At 33.1% G+C, this 26969-nt stretch overlaps 1 protein-coding gene across 3 annotated transcripts in view; it reads right to left on the bottom strand.

The window, feature by feature from the left end:
- Window positions 1–26728, bottom strand: part of LOC128678205 (uncharacterized protein) — a 41434-nt gene extending 14706 nt beyond the window's left edge. For 2 of the 3 annotated variants that reach the window (XM_053759593.1, XM_053759594.2), the window contains exon 1: window positions 26599–26728. The gene's annotated coding sequence lies outside the window, so the exon portion shown is untranslated. The remainder of the gene's footprint in view (window positions 1–26598) is intronic. The other variant, XM_053759595.1, reaches the window with a different exon arrangement.
- Between the last annotated feature and the right edge of the window lie 241 nt (window positions 26729–26969).

Here is a 26969-nt window from a genome sequence, read left to right as displayed (position 1 = left end):
CACAGATTGCAATTCAGGTGTAATTATGGGTACAGTCGACAGCACGTTAAGGATACTAACAGATGGAAAACACGCTCTTATTACCGCTGCGTCTAGATCTAACTTGGCGTGAAGTTTACCAGCGTAGTTATTGGTCTTGTCTGTTATTAAGACTCATTTTGAGGATAAAGTCTACAGTGCAAATGTAATAGGAAATATCAATTATGAAGAATAATATAATAAAGCAAATGAGAGAGACAGAGATAGAGAGAGAGAAAGAGAATATGACATGCAAACAATGTGTCTAATCGCTCTAAACTAAAAACTTAATTTAATATAATCCTAAAAAATATTATAAATGCCAAAGTAAGTTTGTCCTCTTCACGCGGAAAAATAACTGTTCCCGTTGGATATACGCGGGCGAAGCCGCGGATGCAAGCTGGTCAACAATAAATAGTTTGTTTGAACGCGCTAATCTCTCAAACCATCGATCGAAAAATTCCATATACGAGTATGTAGAAATTTCTGCATTACATATAACAAAATAACCTCGATAGCGACCACTGGTTCCCTTCAGAATTCAGATATACCTGAGAGTGCGTATTAGTTCTATTCCATTCATGTATTTGTTCATCGTTCCAATACATAAAAGAAGAAAATGTCAAGTGGTTATCAAAGAATTTGATCTTGAACATGAATTCATAATGGAATAATTGTCTTTACGTGATACCAATTAATTAAAAAAAAATCTTGAGACATGAAAAACTATTACAATAGAACGCTACTGGTATAGATTTGATTGTGTGGTAGTGGTATTGTAATTGAAAATTTATGATATTCATTACGATATAATTATTTGCAAAATCATTACTTAAGCCATAGATTAGCGTAATAAAATAAATAAAAAATTACTAATTATGTTAATATATTTCTCATTTTTTTTACGGGGAATAATTAGTTATAATTTTTTTAAATTACATAGTTCCTTAGTAAATCCTCGTGTTGTGTAAGAACAGGAAAATATCATTTTCAATCGCATATAATGATAGTGAGTTTTCGAAACTATTGTAACGGTAATTGTCTGTCTTTAGCTAACTGGCAATTAATGACTACATTAAATACATCCTAAAGTATTAACACATTATATGGTGTTAATAATCTAGCTATATCATACTTTCCATGCTAATATTATAAATGCGGAAGTCTGTCTCAGGGCTATACCGCTGGACCGATTTTGGTAAAATATGGTATGCAGGTAGTTAAAGACCCCCGTTCAAATATAGTCTACTTTTTCAAAAAATAACTATAACGGGTGAAAGTCAGAGAAGTCAGAGAAATTCACGCGGGCGAAGCCGCAGCCTAAAGCTAGCAATTAGCATGTTGGCTTTTATTTCTCGTCTTATCTCCAAGGATTCAGCCAATCCGTTTATGTAGATATTTTATTATTACAGCCGTAAGTATTTTGTGGTAACAATGTAACATAAATTGTGCGTTTATTTCTGAACTAAATGGTCTTCGTGAGGAGACTGTTAGTGGTCATAATGCGAATAAAGTTATAGCATGTTTTGTAACCGAGATTATTAGATTTTTGACCTCTATTACGTTACTAGAAGCAGTAAAACCACAGGATAATGTTACTTGTCCACTATACACTCACATTTAGAAATTATTCTTTAACAATTAGATTAGGTACTCGGCTTTATTTATTTTTCGGCATCAAATATATGAATAAAAAAATCACATTTATTTCAGGGTTACAGGACCCATATTCAGGAAAAAAGATTAACTGACAATAAAAATTACATAAAATATAAATATACAATAAAATAAAATTAGTATAAAATAAATATTTATTGATTGTAGAATTAGATAAAAATAATATATAAAATAATATATAAAAATTAATAAGGAAATATATATAATAATAAGGAAAAACACACAGATTGAGCTAATCCCAAAGTAAGTTCTAAGTTAGTGTTATGGCATACTAACTCAACGATACTATATTCTATAACATATACATATATAGATCAATCCAAGACCCGGGCCAATGATAAAAAGATCATTTTCCATCATGACCCGACCGGGGATGGAACCCGACCGAACCCTGGACCACTCAGTAAGTCCAGATGCAAGCAGTTTACCACTGCGCCACGAATATCGTCGAATTTTTGTGGATTTTCTTCCAAACAAGTGTGCATCCATCGGATTGAACTATCAATCTTCAAAATTATAGCTTTGCAAAATAACGATGGATTCTTGGTGTATAAATATGTATAATTTATAATGCATTATGAACGGCATGGTCGGTGCATTATCTGTTTCAATAGGACGCCGAGCAGGTGCCAGCACTTGTTTCGTAAAGCTTGTACATGTATTGTTACACGACCCGGTGACTATTTTATGCCAATTTTCATTCTTATTTCGAAAAAAAATCTGTGTTGTTGAGCAACTATAAATATATAGTAAAACTGATTACAGGGAGGCGAAAATAGACTCAACAATAGAATGATGAGTTTCATTGATTATAATAGTGATCAAACTATTATTATTAACGCATTTTATTACATCATCATCTCAGCTGTTAAGAAACCAATAAAATCATTTGTTAATAATTATTCCTGACATTTGTTACTTATTGTTATAACAAACATTGATTGATCATACATTATATTCAAGGGTCACTGACAGTTTGATCTTTGATAAACAAATGTTTTGAGGTTATGCCCTGGAGGGAGGGGATTTACACAACACCCTTTCACCAGCAGTTGTGAGTCAGAGGTATGGAAAATACCCAAAATGTGGGTAGAAGGCGTCCTTCACGCCTCTGGTGATCTAGATTGAGGTTCCGTATGTAATTATTATCAGAAATTTTGCACAATATTCGATTTTTGATTGTTCTAACAACTCTCTTTTATGTATGATATAATTCCCGTTTATTTTCCCAGCTATAGAGCGACGAAGACTAGAGTCATTCTACATTTTATTCTCCTCGCATAATGTTCGGTATCCTTTTTCTTATATCGAGTGGTTTTCCGGTTTCTTCCTCAGCCTTTAAGCACCGGAGGTCGATCTTTAATTGTCAGACCATTGACACACACATCCTTGATCATGTCAAGAAAGTTCTGGTTGGGTTTGCCCCTTCTGCCAAGACCAGACAGAAGCGGTATCGCCAGATATTTGTTCTGTACGTTATTCCATTAGCTATACTCTAATTGCTTTTTAGGAATCTGCTGCTATATTTTGTCGAACACGTTTAGATAATGACAGAATCCATTCTCATGTAAATGTTACTTAATAAATCCATCTCGAGTGACAGTATTGATAGGATAGACTTTCTATTGACCTAGCAGGAAGACTTCGATCGCCGATATCTTAATGCCTTGTTGCGTAAACGTGTGATCGTGTGAGTGCGAGCGAGAGCAAAAATGAGGAGTCAGGAAGTACGAAAGTGTTACAATATGGTTACGAGCGGTGACACACTTTTGGTGGACTGGTCGCCGCGAGTCCATGTTCTGTTGTTGTGATTAGACTGTGGCGTTTGTTGTTTATTGATAGTAGGACGTAATTAAGGTTAATTCGTTCATAATTATAGTTCTATAAATTATGGTTATATTTGTTATAGCTTGCTGAAATTATGCTAATTAAGTTGCAAACATTGTATTTACCGTAATATACAAATGATTACCTCAATTAATTTTTAATAAAATTTTTCCCCTTAATAAAATTTTAAAAAATCTGCTGGCTATTACCATAATTTTGTGATCTAGTTTTTCACCACGTGTTAATTATGTACTACTAAATTTTGCCTGCGGTTTCGCCCGCGTAATTTTCCCACGGGAACATTTATTTTTCCGAGATGAAAGGTATGTCCCTACCCTATGTCCTTCTCCATATTTTAAACTATATGTATGCAAAATTTCAAGAAGATTGGTTGAGTTGTTAGAGCGTGAAGAGGTAACAAACAAACTTACTTTCGGACTTACTTTATTTTATAATATTAGTCCAGATGTGTGTTCCTGTATCGTTTAGACAACGGCTACTTTGTAGGAATGACATTTTAACTTATGTTGCGAACTATTTTCCTGTTTTGTACATGTTTGAATGCAACTTTGATTTTTTGAATACATAAATTGTTAATATTTTGGTTGAAATATTATAGAAACAAGTTAGAATATCTTTATTGAAAACAAAATCCTAAAACTCTAAGACGATGTATATTATCTAACTAGATGTATATCTGAGATTGTGTTCCAAATTTTACATAATATTTTCGTCTAATTCGCGTTTCAAGTTGACACCAGCTGTGAGCCCCGCCCAATGTAAACCGGTGTACTTTTACCACCGTCCTTGTCGGCCGCGCCGACCAACACGTCGGCCGCACGTCCGGCTTGCCCAACTTGCAACAATTAGTGCACTCGGGTGCATCTTGGTTAACAGTTTGTAAACGGGTAATTTTTTTGTTGGTTGTGGTTAAAATTATTTTATATATTTTCACTAGCTTTTACCTATGAATTCGGTTGCGCTAATTTCCCACGGGAATAGTAAGGTAGTCCTATGTATATACAAGGGACCCTATATATATATATCGGGATATCTACATACTATTTGTACGTACAATTTCAAGAAGATTGGTTGATTAAACAAAGCATGAAGATGTAACAAATAATCGAACAAACAAACTTACTTTAGGATTTAATTTTATTTCACATTTACAACGATAAATGTAAAAAAAAAATACTTTTAATTATTTAAAAGTACTACATAGATATAGTCTTAGATTTTAAAATTAATAAATATCATTGTGATATTTATTAATCTTAAAAGAAAGTATTTGTATGTTATTGATAGACTTGACATAAATTTACCCTTTTTTGCGGAGTACAAAAAACTAAAGTCAAAGACAAAATGTTGCGGTCGGCTGACACGTGACCTCTCCCCGGCGACATTCAGCTTTCTGACTGACTTTGACCCACAGCTTTTTGCTTAAAAAAACCTGTTGATTCGTCACAGTATGACATATTTTTGAAAATTAGTTACAACCTATATCTGAAATGACGTAGTTCAAACACATATAATATCATTGTTATATATAGTATGTATACACATTCTTAATAATCTTTAAACCATAATATCAATATTGGTTAATAAATACTTAGTTATTTTGAGTTATAAATACCTCAATAAAACTTTTGCAATTATAAAAAAAATTGGGTATAAGCATATCTATTTACCATTCAACGAAATTCAAAATTCTAATTGCTCTCTTCGATTTGTTTTGTTTGTCTGTTCACGAGATTAGCAAAAACTCTTTACTCAACTCTTCTGTTTAGTTGCGCAAGCGTCTCTGCTCGGACGATCGGTAACGTCTCAATGTAAATCATTGGATGATTTTAATTTAAATTTAGAACACTTGTAGATCGAATTGACAATATTATATGGCTAATTATAGATGGATATTACTATTATACGGACATTAAAAGTAGACAACAGTAATTACAGTCGTACAAAAAATTAAAAAAATGTATATTCCATACTAATATTACAAATGCGAAAGTCTGTTTTTGATAAAATTAATTTTCGTTTAATTTAGGTGTAATATTATTGTATATTTTTTTAACGATAAATAAAGTATATGGAATGGATATAATCATTTTAGATTAATGATACGAGGTCAAACATATGTTGCAGCGGGCGGAGCTGCGGTCAACAGCTAGTTTACAAGATTTTTTTTAACATCAATAGCATGAAGCTAGGTCGCTCCAAAGTGGTAATTCCCATATAAAATTTTTGTTTCTTGTATTATTAAATTTTATTTAATAATACAAGTATTAATATTTTATTTAATTATCTTTATTAGTATAGTTTCATGTCACATATCAAACAGATAGCGTTAAAAATGTGTTTCATAACGTTTGTTAGAGCGGATTTATTTATCTAGCAGTTAATTTATCTGTTAGATTACAATATTTATAATATAATATTTTGTCATAACAGACCCTTATTATATTCAATAATAGTTTAAAGTTGTCTTTAAACTATTATTTAATATTATAAAGCTTTAATTCATAGTAATTTGCAAATACAAACTTCTAGTTAAACCACATTGATTGTAGATATTCCCATAGGTTCATAGTGCAACAGTTTGCTCACACGCAATAAAAACTCTTTGATTACAAAGTGCAGACAGCGCACTAGTTTTACACAGGGGTCATTGACCGGATAAAATTATGATCGTGTAATTGTTTGTCCTTCTGGCATGGGAAATATGTATGGCATAACTAGCTTTTGCCCGCGACTTCGCTCACGTTAATTTTCCAGGATGAAAGGTACAATATGTCCTTCTACATATTTCGAACTATATGTATGCAAAATTTCAAGAAAATTGGTTAAGTAGATTGAGCTAGAGGGGACAAATAAACTTACTGTGCGAAATTTTGGATAAGTAATACATTTTGTTTTGGATAATTAAATTAAATTATTTATTTCACATCGAATGATTATTCTAATATTGCAATAGTTAAACAAAAACTGCAAATAAATATTTTTAATAATCTTTTTAATAATCTCGTGGCACAGTTGAGTATGAAAGACATCAACGCGTCTACGAGTCTACGAGAAATGATTTGGCGTAGCGCCTCGTAGCTATCGCTACGATCGTCGTAGCATCCAAATCAAATGGGGTCATTTGTTTATTCCTTCTTCCTTCCTTAACTACGAACACATATTTAATAATAATTTAATATTTTTTGACGGGAAACAGGAAATATTCATAAATGATTATACTTAATTCGTATTTCGTTTCGAATTATTAATTTACTATATTATATAATTATTGCAATAATTATACTAACATCTTTTGTTCGAATAAGAAAAGTAAAATCGAGAGCATAATCGTCAGAACTAGATCGCGACTATTATCAGATTTTGAAATACTTAACGACTGTTTTATCACTATCACTATACAGTATAAAACAAAGTCGCTTCCCGCTGTCTGTTCCTATTTATGCTTAGATCTTTGAAACTACGCAACGAATTTTGTTGCGGGTATTTTAAACAGAGTGATTCAAGAGGAGAATTTAGCTGTATTTTATTAAAGTTTCATCCGAGCGATGTCGGTACGAACCGCTAGTAAAACATATAATAAAAAAAATATACAAAAAAAAAATTTGGAAATACCTTCACTGAATTATTAATAATCCGTTTGCAAAAAAAAAAAAAAACAAATTAAATCAAGTTCGATTATTGGCAACTGCGCGATAATGGAGGGTAAGCAACTGTATCGAGGTCGCGACCTTGGATTGGCGCGCGTCATGCTCATTTCTAATGGGTATCTCAGATTGGGAATCGAAAAAGAAAAAAATTGAATAAATTTTGACACGCGTATTAACAGTAACTCAGTCGATGAGAGAGATACAAGAAAGTAGTATACTTTACATTAAAATTTTATTTCCATCTATATCTATACTATTATAAAGAGGTAAGCGTTTGTCAGTTCGTATGTTTGAGGCGGGCAATCTTCGAAACTACTGAACCTATCTCAAAAATTCTTTCACCATTAGAAAGGTACATTATCCAAGTTTGCTATAGGCTATATTTTATCTCAAAATTCCCACAGGAACGAAGCCCCGGGCAAATCTAGTTTGTTTATATATCCACGACATTCAACCATTAGGAGTATAACTGTTAGAGATAAAGTATATTTGCTATGATAAAAAAAAACACGATGTAACTCAATTGAAACGTCAGCTGCAAAATAATACAGACGGTAAGGTTTTCTACAAGTTTATATGTTAGACAAATAAACCCCCAACTTTCAATAGTCATTTCGCTACAACTTTTGAACGGCTGAACCGATTTTCATGAAACATAAGAGCACTCAGGATAAAATTATCTATGACACAAAAAAAAAAAGTGAAAATCGGTTTCACACATACATAGATAGACACGTTAAACTTATAACACCCCGTCTTTTTGTTAAAAATGCTAGACTGGAGTTCTAGTCCATATTACCTAACACATAGACATCTAAACAGCCATTACTAACTAGACTTTACGAAATATTACCTCATGTTATTTCCGCCATTGACCTACAACATGTACACTTCAACTTGTAGACACATTTGCCGACATGGGACATCCGTCCCGACACACACGTGTCCGTCGACACGGCTTGTTGTGTCACACGTTTCGTCACACAACGCAACTTTCCGACTCGCCCATCGCATGCAAACAGGCTAAACGCTTTCCCTTTATTGATTTAGCTAGTGTTTTAATTAAAACCTCTAAATATCTATATTGTGGCATGTGGTTCCGCCCTAGAATATCCTAGACCACTCCATATACTCCCGTGGCCTTGGCATCTATTAAGCAACAATACCATTCCCAAGTAGGGTTGACGCCAGTTGTAAAACACAGCGTAATCTCCATAATTTTAAGGCTATTTTTTACGATCACCTCGCTCATCGTGGCGTTTATAGTTCTGGCTGTCATAATTTCATGAGTAAACCACTGGGCCGATTTTGATGAAATTTGTAATAGGTTTAGTTAACAACCCGAGGTCAAACATAGGCCACTAAGGTACTGCAGGCAACACCTAGTTAACTATGATAATTATTTAAATGAGCCATCAACCGATCGGTCTGTCTGCGCGTCACGACGTCCACTTTCGCCGCTTCCATTGAGGGCGAAAGGAAACGCACACCAGCGCAGTCGTGACGTCACACAGACGTAACGCCCGTGTGCCTCAGTTACAAAATTAAACTGGTTTCCGAGAATCCATCAGGTGTAAGAGACGAGAGGAGTGGAACTGGAAAATTATGTGGGCGTTTGAATAAACTTTGATTGATAATCGTCTTGAATATAAGGATATTTCTAATGAAGAAAAGTTTGCGATTTGAACAATGAGTGTATATTGACATTTATGGTGAGTTCAGATTTTCTCTTTAAACAATCTTTATTAAAGAATCGTATAAAAGAATAACAATATAGATAGTTAAAAACTCCTGAAATCCCAAGTCATAAACTACGTCCCATTGATCAGTTACACTCCGTTGCGACGATGCGACACGTTACAGGTCCGTTGTTTTTTATAGGTTTTGACAATGACGTGCGTTGACGTACGTCGAAACTTCATACAATCGCCGTGTACTACGGTGCACGACTGACCTATAAGGTATGGCTAGATAAATTAGATACACAACTTAACAGATGTGCAACCATTCTAAATGAACGCGCGGAAGTCTTTTAAATGGAGAGTAGGGGTAATGTATATAATACTCAGCACCTGATTGCGTCACACTCGCTCTGATGGACTCTAAAAAACACTACTAACCTACTCCGTTTCCATATTATGGTACATTTTGTATGACAATGAACGTGAGTTGAATTTTATAATCATGTTAAGATTTTTGACGTAGTTTAGATAACAACTGCTAAATGGTAAACCGGTAGAAGCGGTGTAATGTTTAAGACGCCCGCTTGTAAACCGATAGGTCTCAGGTTCGAATTTTATTTGTACCATATGAGTTTGTATACAGATTTGACTCATGTATAGTAGTTTTCATCGACTACCACTTGCTTCCAGTGAAGGAAAACAACGTGTGTGTAATAGAGAAAGCAATGGCAAACGACTCCATTAATAGTGCTCAGAAAGTCGTTGTATATGTTTCATTCCATGTAATGACCACGACCCTCAGCCACGAGGAATACGACTATGAAGAAGATGGCAATCAGGCTTAGGGAAATATGTGCAATATAGGCAATGTCCAAACCCATTAAAATTCTAGAACGTGTACGCGCGTGTTCATATGAGTAAAACCAAGCACGGGACCGGAGATACATACTTTCGATGTATTTAATTATTGTATTTTGATGCTATTGTTATGAAATACTATTTTTATGTTTCCACTTTTAATCAGGAAGTACTTTCACATCATCCAAGGTAAACAGAATGATCATACAAAAAAATCTAATTGACCAGAATTGTAAATAACGTAACTAGTTTTGGACAGTTTCAATGATCTGTCAATTGATTCCACAACCCCGCTCCAGATTATGAGCTGCAAATAAATCTCAATGTCGATTTTGTATTGTAGATACCTACAAAATATTATCAAAGATTTAGTTAATAGTTTTATACTTTAGTACGTTTTTATGAATACAAACACAAAAACTCCTGGATTTTGATGAAATTTTATAGTCTAACAGGACTAATATGAAATATAGGCTTTCTTCGCGAAAAAACCGACTTTAGTCGGGGGCAGAAATATTATATAAAAAAACTATATAAAAATAAATATCACAAATATTTTTCTTTAGGTAATACACTAGTATCTTAAATACATTAAAAAATTGTATAAATATTTATACAAATCTTTGGAAACTTAGTCAAAAAGACCGCCCCGTGACGCACCTGGTGCAAATGTTGGAGGCATTCCCTCGCTGTATTGTGAGGGAAATTATAATATATATTAGTTATTTTGATAATTAACAGTCACTCCTAACAACAGTAATTAGTCCACAGTTACCTCGTCGAAGATTTTATTATTAAAAATCAACAATTCCTTTTCTAATGTAAGAATTGCGTGAAGAGAATTAGAATTCTATATATTTAATAATCAAAGTTTACATTTTTCACAAATTGTGTTATTTCATAAAACGGTTTCAGCTTGAAAAAAACCTTAACTGTTGGGTCAAGGTTTATTATAATTAAAAATTCAAACATAACAGTGTAACCTTGTTCAGTCAAACGATCAGTTAAAGATCAAAAACCTTTATAACAGACGCTTAAGAAAAGCAACATGTTAACAATTTTATGAAGGGTTTTATGAAGGGTCTTGTCAATTTAAAAAAAATCCTACATAAGCTGCTTTTGACTTTGAATTATTTAGTATATACTTATTGTTATATTTTCCCTATGTACATTATTCTTTATATAACTTTACATTCTTCCATAATTATGAAAGTATCTACAAAACATTAAAACTGTAAAATTTTGACTATATACCAGCATTGTGTGGTTTCTCAAGATATGTATCGTACACAAAGCTTATTTAAATTAAATGAAATTATCAGTATTGTTAGATAACCTATGACATATTTTATAAATACAAAGTTGCGGTTAAATAAAAGCATCCATAACTCCTACACGGAAATTGCAAAGTGCATTTTAAACTATCTTTAAATTAAAAAATAAATTTAAATAGGACACTGCTCTTGACTTTTGGACTGCGTTCAGAGTTTTGAAAAGTAGTCGACTTTATCGTGAGATCGAAACTAAAGTGTTCTTTCTTTTATAATGTACTTTATGTTCAAGTATTAAGTAGCATTATGAACTACACATACGTTTTAAAAATAGGATAAGACAGGTAGTGCAAGGTCGATATGTAGATCACGTTTGAGTAAATACAACTTGTTACTTTTATTTTTTTATTGATTAATAAAGATAAATTGAGAAAATCACTGAAAGGAGTTACAAATAATAACAAAACTTGTCAAAAGGCAAGGTACCTATACCTAGGTACTATACCTAGGTACCTATTAACAAACGTATTAACAAATTTGGCTATTGTATATCAAAATGCAAATTTTCAACATGTCGTATTTCACAATAAGCTATCTCACTGATTTATTGTACAGTCAGCACATCAAGTTACACTGCATTAACCTCTATGGCGCGATAATAGCGACGATTTTGTAATGAATTTGGCATCGATAAGATATAAGCTTGCCTAATTCATTGCAGATCGCTATTCCGACCGATATAGGAAAATTTAGGGTTACGTCAATTCTCTTGACCGTACAGAATATCTTCAATGCAAACGAAGTATCTATCATTTTTGTTATTTATTATCTTTATTTCTTTAAAATATTGCTCAACTCAAACAAAAGACGAATGTCCATTCATAGAGCATCGTTCCACTAACACAATAATTTCTCAACGATTTATTTTTACCTACTTTTGATTCGTCATGAGGCAACACACATGTCCAAGGAAAGTAGTTTAATGATGTAAGAATATGTGTGATCGTTTTAAATTATATAAGTAAATAAATTCTGACCTAATAAGCTGAATTAGATGTGGTTTTGAGTAATTATTAGAGTGTGGATAGCGGTCGTGTCGGGTGTCACACTTGGCTGGGCAAGTCGGTTTAATTAATTGCTGTGGTATGTGGCGGTTGACAGTGAAATGCAAATTATGATCTCATTATAAGGCGATAAAATAAGATGCAAGATGTATTTTGTAAGAGAAAGATCAGCAAATATATCACGTGGTACGTTGGTAGTAAAGTTGACGATGAGTCAAAGTCTGGAAAAAATCAAAGCTATATTAGAAATTTATTCAACAGCTATCAATACATGGCAATTTTATTATACATAAAATATTTATTTATTTTTTGAAAAAAAGAACATGACACTAAAATTGACCACAAATTCATGAGAAAATCTCTACCATCGATGTCAAATGCAAAACAAAAACTTTAATACCGAATTGTTGCGTGAGCGCAGCTAATGGCAAAAACTAGTAAACGACAATATTTACGCACGCTTCGGCGCATACTGAGCAGGGTGTCGATTCAAACGTCAAGTTATAATCTTGTGTCTATTGTTTTTCAAATGTAGTTCTTCTTTACAGGCAATAATATCTACTATAGAAAAACTACTGAGGCACGATAATGACTAGACTTCTGCTGGCTTCACAAAGACCCAGTGCTTAAGATAATTACGTGGAAGTAAAACAGCGTTTTGTGTTTACTTTAACGACTTTTGAAATGTCTTTTACAAGGGCGTTTTGTTAGTTTACTGGAATGGAATACACGGAAGAAATCATTGCTTTTTTTTTAAACCAAATCATTAGTTACTTTGTATTCAATGTTTATGTATTTTTGACTACGCAACAACAACTTGTAAAGTGAAATAGCTATTTGAATCTACTCTAAGGAAAATCCGCAATGTACACACGCGTGGATTCTTGGCTAGTTTTGGTCTGTTTTTGTTAATGTATACTATGAATTTCTGATATTTATTTGGGAGAAAAATTCCACCGCTAAACTTACTGGTGGGTCAAGGAGTGTCTTTTTCCACGCGCTAGATATCCATAGAATATTTAGGCCTCTAGTATTGGGTATCTATTTGGAAGAATATAAGAAGTCATGGGGAACATAAGCGTATTAGTATACATTTTACGTTATTCCATAATCCTATTGACTCAGGAAAATTATACTCAGCTCCAATGATAATTTGATAAATGATTCCTGATCTTGCATCATGTCGTGTTGCACAGACGTGAGCAATGACTGACATGAGTACATAATAAATACAATTGCCACAGTCCAAGCTAACTATTGGCCACAAATTATGTATTATATTAAAATTATTGGCTTTTATATTTTTAATTTGAGCAATATTGGCAAATCACTGTAACTGCATTGTCATGAAAGGATTCTCCATAAAAATAAAAACATATACCTATGTAGGATATACAAATGTTGTAATTAAATAGCAGACCCTGGGCTCCGACGCTCTACAGCTGGGGTGGAAACCGAAAAAACGCTCAGATGAGAGAGAAAGAGATGGACAAATAAAAGAATTGTCAATATTAGAGGTACATTCTGTTTCTATGCTATCCTAACCTAGATGATTTCTAAACATTCTAAGCCTTGGGTATTTTTGAAAGTGATAATGATATAAGAGATTTGCAATAGCTTGTTAATATGACGTGAGGTATCCTAATGAAAAACCAGAGCATGAAAACAATGTATCTTACAAGTAACAAATATTATATTAGATTGTTTAGTCTATGGCGCCGTATGGGGTATGGGGTTGAAACTCTCGTCTCCAAAACGAATGTGTATCATGCGATGGCCATTCGATCTATTTATTTAAAACCTAAGAGATTTTTAATATTGATATGATAATGACTTACGTAATAACTTAAGACAGAAGGTCCCTTAAGTAGGGACTAAATAAATTAACCGACTTGGTATTACACGGATCTCACAAGATTTTACGGTAGAAAAACTAAACTGCGAGACTTGGGTTTTTTTACAGCATGTTTTTGATGGCATTCTAACTTTCTGTCAAAAATATTTGTATTAGTAATCACGGAATTACTTTATTGCTTACATCGTACTACAAAGAATATCGTAAATAAAAAAAAGTGACGTGATTGATTGATTGTCTTTAGACAATTGCATAATTAATTTAAATAATTAACCGTATTCGAATGATCTAACCGATTTCGTATGTGAGAAATTGAAATATATTCAATTAGAATAAATTAGAATAATAGATAAGCATATTTGATACATATTATTGATTTTTACATGATTGATAAAATTATGCAATGAGACCTAAATATATGATTATTTCTTATTGAGAAATCATAATAATGTTGTATAATTCCGTAAACCCAAATTTATAAATATAATATTATATTTTATTTTAAGTGGAACCTCAAAAAGTATTACATTATATATATAAATAAATATATTAGGACGAATCACACAGATTGATCTAGCCCCACGTTCGAGACTTGTGTTATGGGATACTAACTCAACGATACTATATTTTATAACAAATACATATATAGATAAACATCCAAGACCTGGGCCAATCAGAAAAACATCATTTTCCATCATGACCCGACCGTAATAATTCAGAACGTACGTTAAATTATAAGAAAATTTTAGTGAATACAAAATATTATAATTTATATTTTACAAGCGACTCGTCCCGGTTTCGTTCAGGTAAAAACATAATACATTATACATTTATACCAATCTCAGTAACCACACTGATACTGACTCTATTTGTGAAACCGTACAAAAATCCGTCCGGTTTTTGAGTTTACTGTGATCATACAGACAGATAAATCCAGCTGGGGTACTTATTTTTATATCATTAAAGGTTTTATATCACGAGTATAAAACCTTTAATGATATAAAAACGAGTATTATTAACGCGAGTACGTTAACGATGTTGCTATTTCATCTAAAATTATAGATATGTTGCTTTTCCAGACTTTAAAATAATGAGTACAGTCAGCCATAAAATGTAACATTCTAATCCCTCATTTCACTCATTTTGAATATCAACATTTTTCTACTTTCGCGCCTCGAAATAATATTTTAATGTTAATTAACTGGTATCATTTGAATATTTATTTTGTTCTGCAGTAACCGGTCACAAACCTATAGTTTCGTACGCGGACGAAAGATTTTAATTATGTACACAACAAACGAATTTGGCTAAAAGGAAAATTATTTCAATTAAGGTTATAAAGATTTGTATCTAACTGTACCTCAACGGGCACTATTTATCAGCCTTAATGTAATTTCCTTCCACTTTAACTGTGAATTAACTTATCTATGCAAATACACCTAATTAAGTTATTACATTTTAATGAATATTTATTAACCATAGTTTGCGAAGTTATACCGCTTCATCCCAGCAATTAATAGATTTTGAATATGAAAATTAGTATCCAATGGTGTTTGTAATAAAAATGTGTGTTTATAGAATAAATAAATAAATATATTAGTGTAAATGACACAGATTGAGCTAGCCCCAAAGTAAGTTCGAGACTTGTGTTATGGGACACTAACTCAATGATACTATATTTTATAACAAATACATATATAGATAAACATCCAAGAGCCGGGCCAATCAGAAAAAGATCGTTTTCCATCATGACCCGACCGGGGATCGAACCCAGGACCCTCGGTTCAGTGGCAAGAACTTTACCACTGCGCCACCGAGGTCGTCAAACTAACAGAAGATCTTACTTATTATATTATATATATTAAAAAATTATATATATTAAAAAATTATATATATTAAAAATATGTGTAGGTTCTAAAATCATCATGCAATTATATTTTTAATTAATAAAGATCAGCGTGTAAATAACTAGACCTTTTAGGAAAATCAACCATGCCATAACCATAACCAATGACTTTTTACTTTAATGAGGCACGGGTTATCCCCACGATTATTACCACATAGTTACACTAAATCCGGACTTGTATGATCATTTCCTTGTGATAATGAGGCAGCAATGAATTGCATTCGAAACGTGGGTGTGTGTTCTCTGTCTGTGTGTTCTTGTGTCAAGTTCAAGCGGTATCATTCGCGTGAGATGCGCAAGATCAAGGTTGAATTCAGAAGGATCGAAGGGTTAACTAGTAACGCGCTCTGGCTTGTGTTCGCTGCAAAAAAATATTCAATTTGATATCGTCGAGGATGATATGTATTTATCTGATAATTAAGTAAATAAATTATTATATCAAAGTTACGAACAATTTGAATGGTTAAGGATACTGACGACAGTGCAAAGTGAAGTGAAGATAAACGGTCTGAAAGCGGATCCTGGGTTCCAACGCTTTTAGGCTGAGGATCCTGTCGACGACTGATTTTTATCAAATGATAGAGAGAGACAGAGTATGTTAGAATATGTTAACTTATTTCCATGTAAATTACTGTAATGATCTTGACCATTTCCAAACTTTAGAAGATGAGTGGTCGTGTTAACGCTAGAGATAAACGATCGATAGGATTTTCATTTAAATGTAGTCATAGTTACAACATTACTAAACTGGTTCATTTTACTGAAATGTCAACCATATTAAAATGGTAATAAACATGATTTCAAGGTTTATTTATTTTAGTTTTCACGCTATAACTCAACAAACTCCAATAACGTTTCCTGCATTTTTTGTATGTATTGAATTACTCTGAAATGTTTATTATATTTTATCTAAATTCCGTCGAATCGTAAAAGTGTTCAAAGTCATAGCAATTAGGACTTTTATATATAATTACACCTTTTTTATGCCAAATTTTAATAATTTTAATAGCTCATTTTACTTTTCTTTTTGTAGGAATTCTATTTTTCTTTTAAACTTGACAGCGTGCTGTCAAAGTTCAAGGGCAACGCGCCTTATTTCACGAGCCATTAAGAAAGAAAAATGCAAGTTATTTCCGAGAAAATTGCGCGAGCGCAATGGACGAAGTTCTATTGATCACGGAATAAGTTGCAGTGTTCCGCTTTAGTATCTTGTTTTATTTGTTATGTAGTGCCACTGACGTGATTTTAAGACAAGTTTAAAGTGTATTGAGTTATTAACCAACATGCAAATAAAGAAGTTTTGGTATGTAGGTGTATGTGCGTACTTAAGAATTTGTTAATTTGTTTTTGATGGTTTATTTTTTGAAGCAGTTGTTATTGATTTGACCGGCTGAAGAATAAACAGCAATTTGAAGTGATTTTTTAATTTTTTATTAAACTGTATGTTTTTTTGTTATTTAAATATGCCGCATATATAAACATTAATCCGTCATTCGCCTTTTCTACACTTAAGGCTGGTGCAGACCTACTGCTTATTGCGTTTGACTGGTTGAGAAAACCCGCGATACATATAAAGCATTTGGTTAGTTACGGCCATTATAGCTTTATGGAAGCTTTAAAATAATAAGTAATTACATCCAAAGCGGTAGTGGTGTAGCGGTGTGGTTAAGACACCCGCCTGTGGATCGAAAGATCCCCTGTTCGAATCCTACTCGGGCCACATGAGTTTGTATACCAATCTGACTCATGAATAGTAGTTTTCCTAGACCATCACTTGCTTCCGGTGATGGAAAACATCGTGAGGAAACCTGTACACTGGTTGATTACTATTAACTTGTGTGTGAAATGGAGAAGGCAATGGCAAACCACTACATTAATAATGCCAAGAAAGTTGTTGTGTGTGTTTCATTACACGTAATAACCACGACGCTCAGCCATGAGGAATACGACTATAAAGAAGAATTACCTCCATGTGTCATTAAACTCGAGGTACATAAACTGCCGTGAAAAAGGACAGGTTTCCTTCAACTCACAAATGGCTGTGAGGTCGAAGAGCAAGACATATTTATATGACAAATGATAGTGGTGACACATTTTCGAGTTATGAGTTAACTCGATTTATCACTGTTTTAAAACCTCATTAACTCGAAGACCTATGCCTATTGAAGCAATCAGGTTGAAGTGTATTAATTAGGTCGCGAGTTAATTAAAGATGTTTCAACTTACTATGTTATAATATAATTTTTGAGAAATATCATAATTTAGCTATCAGTTATGCGTATACTGCAAGCTCGTTGTGATTAGATAAATGAAGTCATCTAATCTTGAGTAATTTATGTTTTCTTTCCTTTTAGATTCTCTTTATGACACCACCTCGATATATCTGTTCGATTTATTGATTAATGGTAGTAAATACTATAAAATGGTGTTAAGTCCACTTTTTGGATATAACTTTTATATTTTTGTGCAAAAACCGCATGAAAATCCGTGCAGTAGTTTTTGAGTTTATTTCGAACATAAAGATAGACAAACGTGGTAGAGGACTTTGTTTTATAATATTTAAGGATTTAAGCTGAAAATAACGATGGTAGAACTTACAAAATGTAATAGATTCAAACAAATGTTAGTATCAAAGCCTATAAATATATATAAATAAATGTATATATATATATATAAATGCTCTCGATCCAAGACTCTTAGCTCTATCTAACCTGAAGGGATAAGATGTGACACTGTGTATAGATCCCCTTCGGAACGATCGGACTGTTTTACCGATTAGACTATTTGTCTAAACGTTCTATTTTACCAGTTGGTGCACTTGTCTAAACGTGCTATTTTACCAGTTGGTGCACTTTTCTAAACGTTCTATTTTACCAGTTGGTGCACTTTTCTAAACGTTCTATTTTACCAGTTGGTGCACTTGTCTAAACGTGCTATTTTACCAGTTGGTGCACTTGTCTAAACGTTCTATTTTACCAGTTGGTGCACTTTTCTAAACGTTCTATTTTACCAGTTGGTGCACTTGTCTAAACGTTCTATTTTCCCGATCGTCTATTTATCCAAACGGTCTTTCTTCCCTATCGCTATACACATCAACGATTTCAAATCTCTTTTACTTTACAGTTTTACCTCTTTCCGAAACATATACCACCACATAATATACAAACCGACCGACATTGCCTAATTTTCCTTTATTAAAACCATAAACGTTTAGCAACTTATGTCCGACCTTATATAGAGGCGCAAGGTCCGGCGGCGGTGCGGACATATTGACAGGATACAGCGGGGTCATTGGTCAAGTGCAAGGTGTCGAAATGTCAAGTCACAGTGACATCCTTCTGGTCGTATTCACTCTATGTGATTCCAAGGCTGCGGCAGCCCTAACATTTAATTCATTGATTTATATCGTTATTGATAATACTGGTGTTAGATTTTATTCAAGTCTAAAGGTATCTGACATGACTTAACATTGAATTGAAATGATATTGTGCATTTTCTTCTTGGTAAATTTGTGAAAATACGACACCAGTGATACACCGTTATTATAGTATTATCCTACTAATTCCTATTATAAAGGTAAAAGTTTGCGAGGATGTATGTGTGTATGTTGTTTGTTATTCTTTCACGCAAAATCTGATGGACGGACTGTTATGAAATTTGGTACACTGGTATAATATTACCTGGAATAAAACATAGGGTACTTTTTATCCCGAAATTCCCATGGGTGTGAGCCCGGGGCGCAGCTACGACAACAATAAGTAGGCTTATGTTTGGCTATATTGCATTTTATATTATAAAATATTACCGACAAAAGTCTATAAATTATTTTAAAAGGTATACAAGACTGAGATACGTAAAAAAGGGTATAAAAAATATTTTGAAAGTACATGCTTCGGGTAAGTTTGTCCACCATACGAGCTATCAATACCAGTAGTCTATTTGAGTTCGCAGTTTGTTAACTGCGAACTCAAATAGACTACTATAGACTGAATAGACTACACTAGCTGAGGCGTAGCTAGGTATCTAAAGGCCCTGGGCCTACAATTATACTAAGGGCCCCAAGTAAACCATTTGAAATCGTTTGTTCTGCATTCGACGTATCCCATTAAAGATCGAAATATAAATATAGTTATATTGAATACTGAGAGAGTTTGTGAGTCCCCTTGAACTTGAACTTAGGGCCTGGGGCACTCCGATCTAGTCCGATAGCTACGCCACTGCACAAGCTACTAATTCTTCAACAAACTAGTTACTGACATCACGTTTATCAGTAAATATTACGTCGATGATTCTTATTTACATTACATAAGTATAGTGGGTATTCATGTGACATTCAAGACCAGAGTTATAGGCAATAAATATGGATAATTGATAAGAGAAAGTTTAAATTTAATCCTATAAAATACGAATAAAGCTGAAAGGGCAGCTGTTAGCTAGATATTATTATAAATACTTCGAAGTAACTAAATAGAGGCTCACAGGATCTCAGGATTTTATTATTTAACTTGTATAAATAACATAAATTATCAGGTTAAGTATTTTAACTATTTTTGATAAAAAATGAAAATATGTTGAATTTAATTCTCTATGGTGTCATAAGTTATCTCAAACACTTTGTATAAAACTTAATTCTTAACACTAAAAGTATTATATCTAAATAACAATAATCTACATATATAAAACTCTTCCGTTACTGACTGACAGTCAACGTACAGCTGAAATTGCTGGACGTAGGAAGCTGAAATTTGGCATGTACGAGTAGGTTCCCTGGCGAGTGTAGATACTAAGAAAGGATTTTTGGAAATTCCACCCCGAAGGGCTGAAAGGGGTAATAAATTGTTAATATGAAAGTTATACACCATTGAAGTTAGTGACTTGAAAATTTGGATTTTGGTTGTTTACAATAAATTAATACGCGTTTTAGATTTTTCTGAAAATTAACCCCTTCAAAAGGGGGGTGAAAGATGTATGGGTCTTAAAACAATTTTCATGATGAAAATCTGAAATTTGGTAAACATACTCACTTCATCATGAAATTCACGTGGGCGAAGCCGCGGTCAAAAGCTAGTATAATATAAATCTGTTAAAAAGAAGACAAAACTTTATGAACAGGTCGTATGCATTAGCGTGATATTTTAGACAATTTTCCTCCGTTCTTTATGTATTGTGAAAAATATCGTAACAAAATACAGCAGTGTAAAACAATTCCGAGTGCTTATTGTGTAACTGTATTAAAGTTTGGTCGGTGTTGCTTCACGAAACGTGGCTCGCAGTCTTTAGTCGCAGATCAGAGATAAGCGGAGACTATCCTAATTTTCTAACTATTTTATACACTTAACTACATTGGGACTTAGCGCCAATGGAAAGGTGAAGGAAAACATCGCGACAACCTGCACACTGGTTGATAGTTTCAGTTCACTAGTGTGTATGCGACTGCTCGCCACTTTATGTTGGTAGGTAGTTTTAAAAGTCATGTCAGATGCCTTTAGGCGACTTGAATAAAATTGGACACCAGTGCCAGTAACAAAAAACTCGGAAGGAGAGGGAGGAGCACGAAAGCTGTTATTACAATAATTTTTTATATTTTTTTTATCATTGGGTCCCGTGATGAGATTCAATGAATTATTCATATCGATATTTCAGGATAAATATGTTCTCTACCTCTACTCTTCCTCCGCCTCTTTCTTGTATCCTCATTACTGAGGATCGTGATCCTTATGTATATTTTATACCTTCCTATGCTCAGTGTTCCGCCACACGTACCTATTCCTCTAAATTCGTCGTTGAACAACTTTTGTAAATAAAGACACTCGAATTTTTTGCGTTTAAAAAAAAAAACGGTGTTGTTTTAAAAACGCAAGTGGCACATGCAGCTCGGTCGTAGGTCAGTGTTGCCCAAACTTATTACTATTCATCGCCTCACACCACGCACCATCGCGCCACGTTGGGAAATTGACGGATTACACCTGGCTTCATTCTTGTTTGTGGTTTTTAAATATTTTAAACCAATTGTAGATTAATTAAGTTATTGAATATTTGTTCTAGTGCGTTTCGTGTTGTTTTGTTAAATAAAACTGGCAGTTTCTCGCGTCTTTGCGCGCGATAGTAGCCAGTAGTCATTCTTCAAATCGTGAAATATCTTCATATCATAAATCACCTCAATAAAGTGCTCCATTTTGACGTGAAAGAAGAACAAAAACACTTTCGTTTTTTTAAAACATTGATTACAAATTGTTATGTTTCAGTGCTTAAGATAATGTATATTTATTTAATGTTTGGTTACATGAAATAAATAAATAAATAATAAAAATGTTATTGTATTCATTACAGAACCGAACTATTTCAGAAAATTAATTATTATAAATAATATTCTTGCGTTTTGGGATGAATATGATTTCATAGCTATTTTATCTTTAGAAAATTTTACCTAAGAGGTCAGTATAAAAAACCAGTGCATATATTAATAGTAATAAGGAAATAGTCAGAACTTATGCAAAAGTAATAAACTGCGAATAGATACGTAACGAGTGAAACATTTAGATGTCAATCAAATATGGACCTTATAACCTCTTGTTGCAGGACCGCTTCTTGCGTGCCCAATGCATTCTAATTGCATTGATATGAAATGTCTTGTATCATATAGGTAGTTTTGAAATGCTTTCGACGATGTAAATATTGCTAATATCCTAATTTACTCCATATTTCTAATCAACACGATGTTATTTCTTTGCGACGTAAAAGCGCAATTCTCATGCAATCGAAAAATAAATACATTCGTCAAAAATGTTTTTCAAATTTAGAACGTCGAAGGAAAAAATGACACACTAGTTCGAACGTTGAGTTATTGTATGTAGTTGAAACAATATATATTTTTATGAATACAACAATTTTTGCTGTAAAAATAAATTACAATTAAAAAAGTTCTATATGTCAAGTGTTTAAAGTACTATTGTTAACCTACAAATAGGTAGCACTTATTTAAAACATATACAATTAAATTCTCGATTGGTTTTTGTTCTGAATAAATATCATAACACTCGTATATTACAAAATAAACTAACGTTTATGCTTCCAGCCGCCAAACAATATTTGCAAGTCACACTTATTTTACGGATACTTTTATTTTAAAGTGTACGTGCCCGTTGTGACAAAGAAAATTATTTTTTCTTTGAATTAAGATGCGGATGTAAAGTGCAAGGCCACAATATCGTCAGGAAGCATGAATAATTTTTACACTGCTTTTGTCCTTTTAAATTTTAATTGTATAGCTTGTCTACCGTAAGTTCTATTTAAACGTATAAATCTATATTAAAAATCATCTTTAATAACCACAAAAAACATGGAATTTTGGAATTTTTCGGGTGTGTTCAGTTCTCACTAAATAAGATTGATTATTCAATGAATAAAAATTTTCAAGGTTCTCTTTCAGAGTCTACTTTTAAATCCATTTATCCAATACAATTAAATTAATTGGTTCAATTTCTTTAATTCTGTTAACGGATCTAGCACGTAAGCGTTCCTATTTCCTTTCAATTTGGCAATATTTCTCGGATCTATCAAATTGAAGGCTGCAGTGACTTCCAATGCCGTTACCAAATTGGTTTTTAAAATATTATTGGTCTCAACGAGACTGGTTTGTTGGGTAATCGACTGTCAAAGATTTATTGGACCTAGAAGTATTAATATTAAAGCGCTACAGAAATGTAACGTTTATTATAAAATCTAATGTTATGCATTTAATTCAGTATATATTGAATATACATTTGGACATATTTTTTTAAGTTATAATTATACAGTTTTTGGTTGTGTGCACAAAAATAAATTGGTATGATGTAGATATAACAACCTGTTCATAGAAAAACATAAAGCATATATAAAGCTAAAGTATGTTTTGTCACTATTACAATATGTAAATATAATAATGCCATTGACAGAAAGAAAAATACATTCTCTAGCTTAAATAATGCTTTAATTAAATATTACTTTAAGCGAAAGGATGGCTTTTTATGAATAACAAGGGCTAGTCTATAATAAGTTTTTAATACAATTGTATATATTTATTATATACATATTTAGTCTTGTTATATGAATGGTTAGTCGTCATAACGGCGATGATTTAAAGCACAAGTTCACGCCAATTTTCATAATTCATACAATTAGTAAAAATGGTTTTTTTATTTAATGACGATCATATATTTTTTAAGGAACCCCAGCTATTGCATAAAAGTTGAAACAGTGCCCCTGGCGCCCAAAACAAGTATCAAGAATTGCAATACTTTCGTTACTTTCGATTTCAGCAGCATAACCTAAAGTCTGACTAAATTAAAGAGGCTCTTACAGCTCTGGTCGTCGTTTGATAACGGACTTTTTGATTTGGCCGAGTAACATAGTGACAATTGAAAGTGAAATGTATTACAGAATGGTATGTGTGTCGATGTCGAACACGTAATATGGCTGATATGGGTGGTGATTGAGACCATGGTTGTAAACAATAGTGTTACCCTGCTAAATTTGGGTTTGTTTACGTAAACATAAAGGATATTTGTCAATTTATAATTAAGTTTGACTGTCTTGAACGATGTGCTAAAACTAGTTTAAATTTACTTTAAAAACTTATCATACGGATAAATTTATCATACAAATTTGCGCTTTAAATGTTGAAGTATTATTTTCGTAGAGGCAGGTGTAGGAAGAATTAAATATTTACATATTTAAAATGAATAATTATGAAAAAATCCCCGGGACTTCGCTCCCGCTTCGGGTTCGATCTCAGGTCAAATTGGAAAATGATCTTTTTCAGATTGACCTGAGTCTTCGATGCTTATCTATATATTGTTGAGTTAGTATCCCATAATACAAGACTCGAATTCTTTGGGGCTAACTCAAACTGTGTAATTTGTCCATTATATACCTATATATTTATTTATTTCTTCCACCGTTTACACTAGCAGTTTCGTTCGATAGCAGAAAATTGAATTACACAATTTATACGAATCAGGTATAAATAAAAACCGACATTAATTGTGAATGGAGTAACTTTTAACAGTTACTTCATACTGCGATTCGGAATTACGGATCATTGTTAGTCAAAGTTAATGCACTCTACCCAATCAACATATTCCATCCAAATGATTTCAACCATATGTTGCGTGTGGTTCCACTAATTGGACCTAAGGGAAACATAGCCTAGGCAGCTGTAGGCAACAATAGCATTGCCAAGTAGGGTTGACGTCTGACAAGCGGCCGGTAGTAAAATCACAGCCGAATCTTCAAAAAATGTTATTTTAATGCTATATATTTATATTCAAAAAATGTTATGTTGTAATGTTATTTTAATGCTGTCCCCGGGTTTCGTGGCGTCACAGCCCCGAATGTGCGAAGGCGAGAATGAGATAATTTCAGCCATCACACGAAAACGCGTTTAAGTCTTTTGTATCAGTCAAAATTTAAACAAGACTCGTTAACATTTTCAAATATGTTTTGTTTACCATTATTATTGATTTTAACACAAAAAAATCCTACGTGTAGACCCGCTAAGGTCAAAGGTGACGTTTGACCTTGACCCCACATTTCTCCATTTCACGCTTCGCCGTTACTGGAATTGACCCCAAACTAATGGTTACAATTCACTTGTTACCAACTTCACTGCATATTTTCTGTTTTAATCTTCGTATATTTTCTTGACTATTACAGAAACTCTATTACAGATACAGTGTATGAAAAAATTAAGGATTTAAGGGTACTGAAAAAATATATTGTTTCCATTAGACTCAACAAGTTACGACGTCCTAAGTGAGCGGCGGAATGCTGCATAACGCCATGGCAACGTTTCAAGTAATCCCGTTAACTCAATTTTGACGTCGCTCACCTACGACACCTGGTATAAGTCCACATAATGTCGTATCATGAAATTATGTCAAATTGAAAGATATTTTAATTGTAAGATTATGTAAATAAACTTTTTTCAATAACTGTATTCAGAAAAACAATGCTTTAAAAAGACATTAATTTATTCCTGATATAAGTGTCACGTGACACTTGAATGCCCCTAATTATATATGTAAAGTAAATGACATAATATTGAATATAAAACTTATTTTATCCTTTAAGTAACACATAATTAAATTCGTCAAGCGTTTGTTTATTCTTGATGATGATGAATGGAAATAAGCGTAAGACTGGGCCAGCTAATGGAGTTTATTTGAATTTTGTTTGACGTACAAACAAACATACGTACATCGTGTTTGTTGACACATTAAATGCACGTGGCCGTGACGTAACGAATGCAAATACGTCGATTTTAATGCAACTGTAAATATGCTTATATCATGTGTCAAAAAATTTACTGAAGCTGAAAAGTTTTGATAACTCTACGGAAAATTAAGCTTTGTTATTTCTGCAAGTTACAAAATGAAAAATTAAGTCTTCGGAAATTCCTGAAAAAAAAAAATCACAAACAAACACACCACCATAAAATGTATGAATACAAAAATCTAGTCAGAACTTTCAAATTAATCGAAATCAGTTTTCTATAGAGGTAAATGTCGAAACTCGCCCAATGTCGGACGGCGAGGTTGCGACATTGTGGCAACAGATTGCATTGATTAGTCGATTAATTATTATTAGATATGGCACTAAATATCACAGATAGGCCTCCATGTGTCACTATGGGTCACTTCGTGTTCGGCGTTTCATAATCGGAAGTTATGTAAACGGCTGAGTGTAGTGTGCGGGTACGTTACCAAGTCGGCCGGAGAATGGAAACTCACTTCGGACTCACTGGGGGAAATCACAGACGACGGACACGGGCGTGCGAGAGGAGCGCGCGCGCACGAATGTCTTTCTGGCTGCTGCCCCGGCGCTGGCTTCTAGACAAGTCCGACACACCCCCCCCGCGCACCTCTCACTACATTTTCAGAGCCACCCCGTTTTCCTCAGTTTCCTACAAATTAGGATAACTAATTAGTCATAGTTTAGAGGTGTTAGGTCATTTGAATGTTGTTATGTGTATTGTGTAAGTTTTCAGTGATCCGTTGCGTTAGGATTAAAGTTAGATTGGATGCCAAGATTTATTGCTGTCACAGTGCAGATATATATATATATATATATATATATATATATATGTTTTATAAATTAATTT

The sequence above is a fragment of the Plodia interpunctella genome, chromosome 19 (genome assembly GCF_027563975.2).
Source record: "Plodia interpunctella isolate USDA-ARS_2022_Savannah chromosome 19, ilPloInte3.2, whole genome shotgun sequence".
In the NCBI taxonomy this organism is placed as follows: domain Eukaryota; kingdom Metazoa; phylum Arthropoda; class Insecta; order Lepidoptera; family Pyralidae; genus Plodia; species Plodia interpunctella.
The sequence above is the reverse complement of the archived record's forward strand: the minus strand, read 5'-3'. Positions and strand labels throughout refer to the sequence as shown.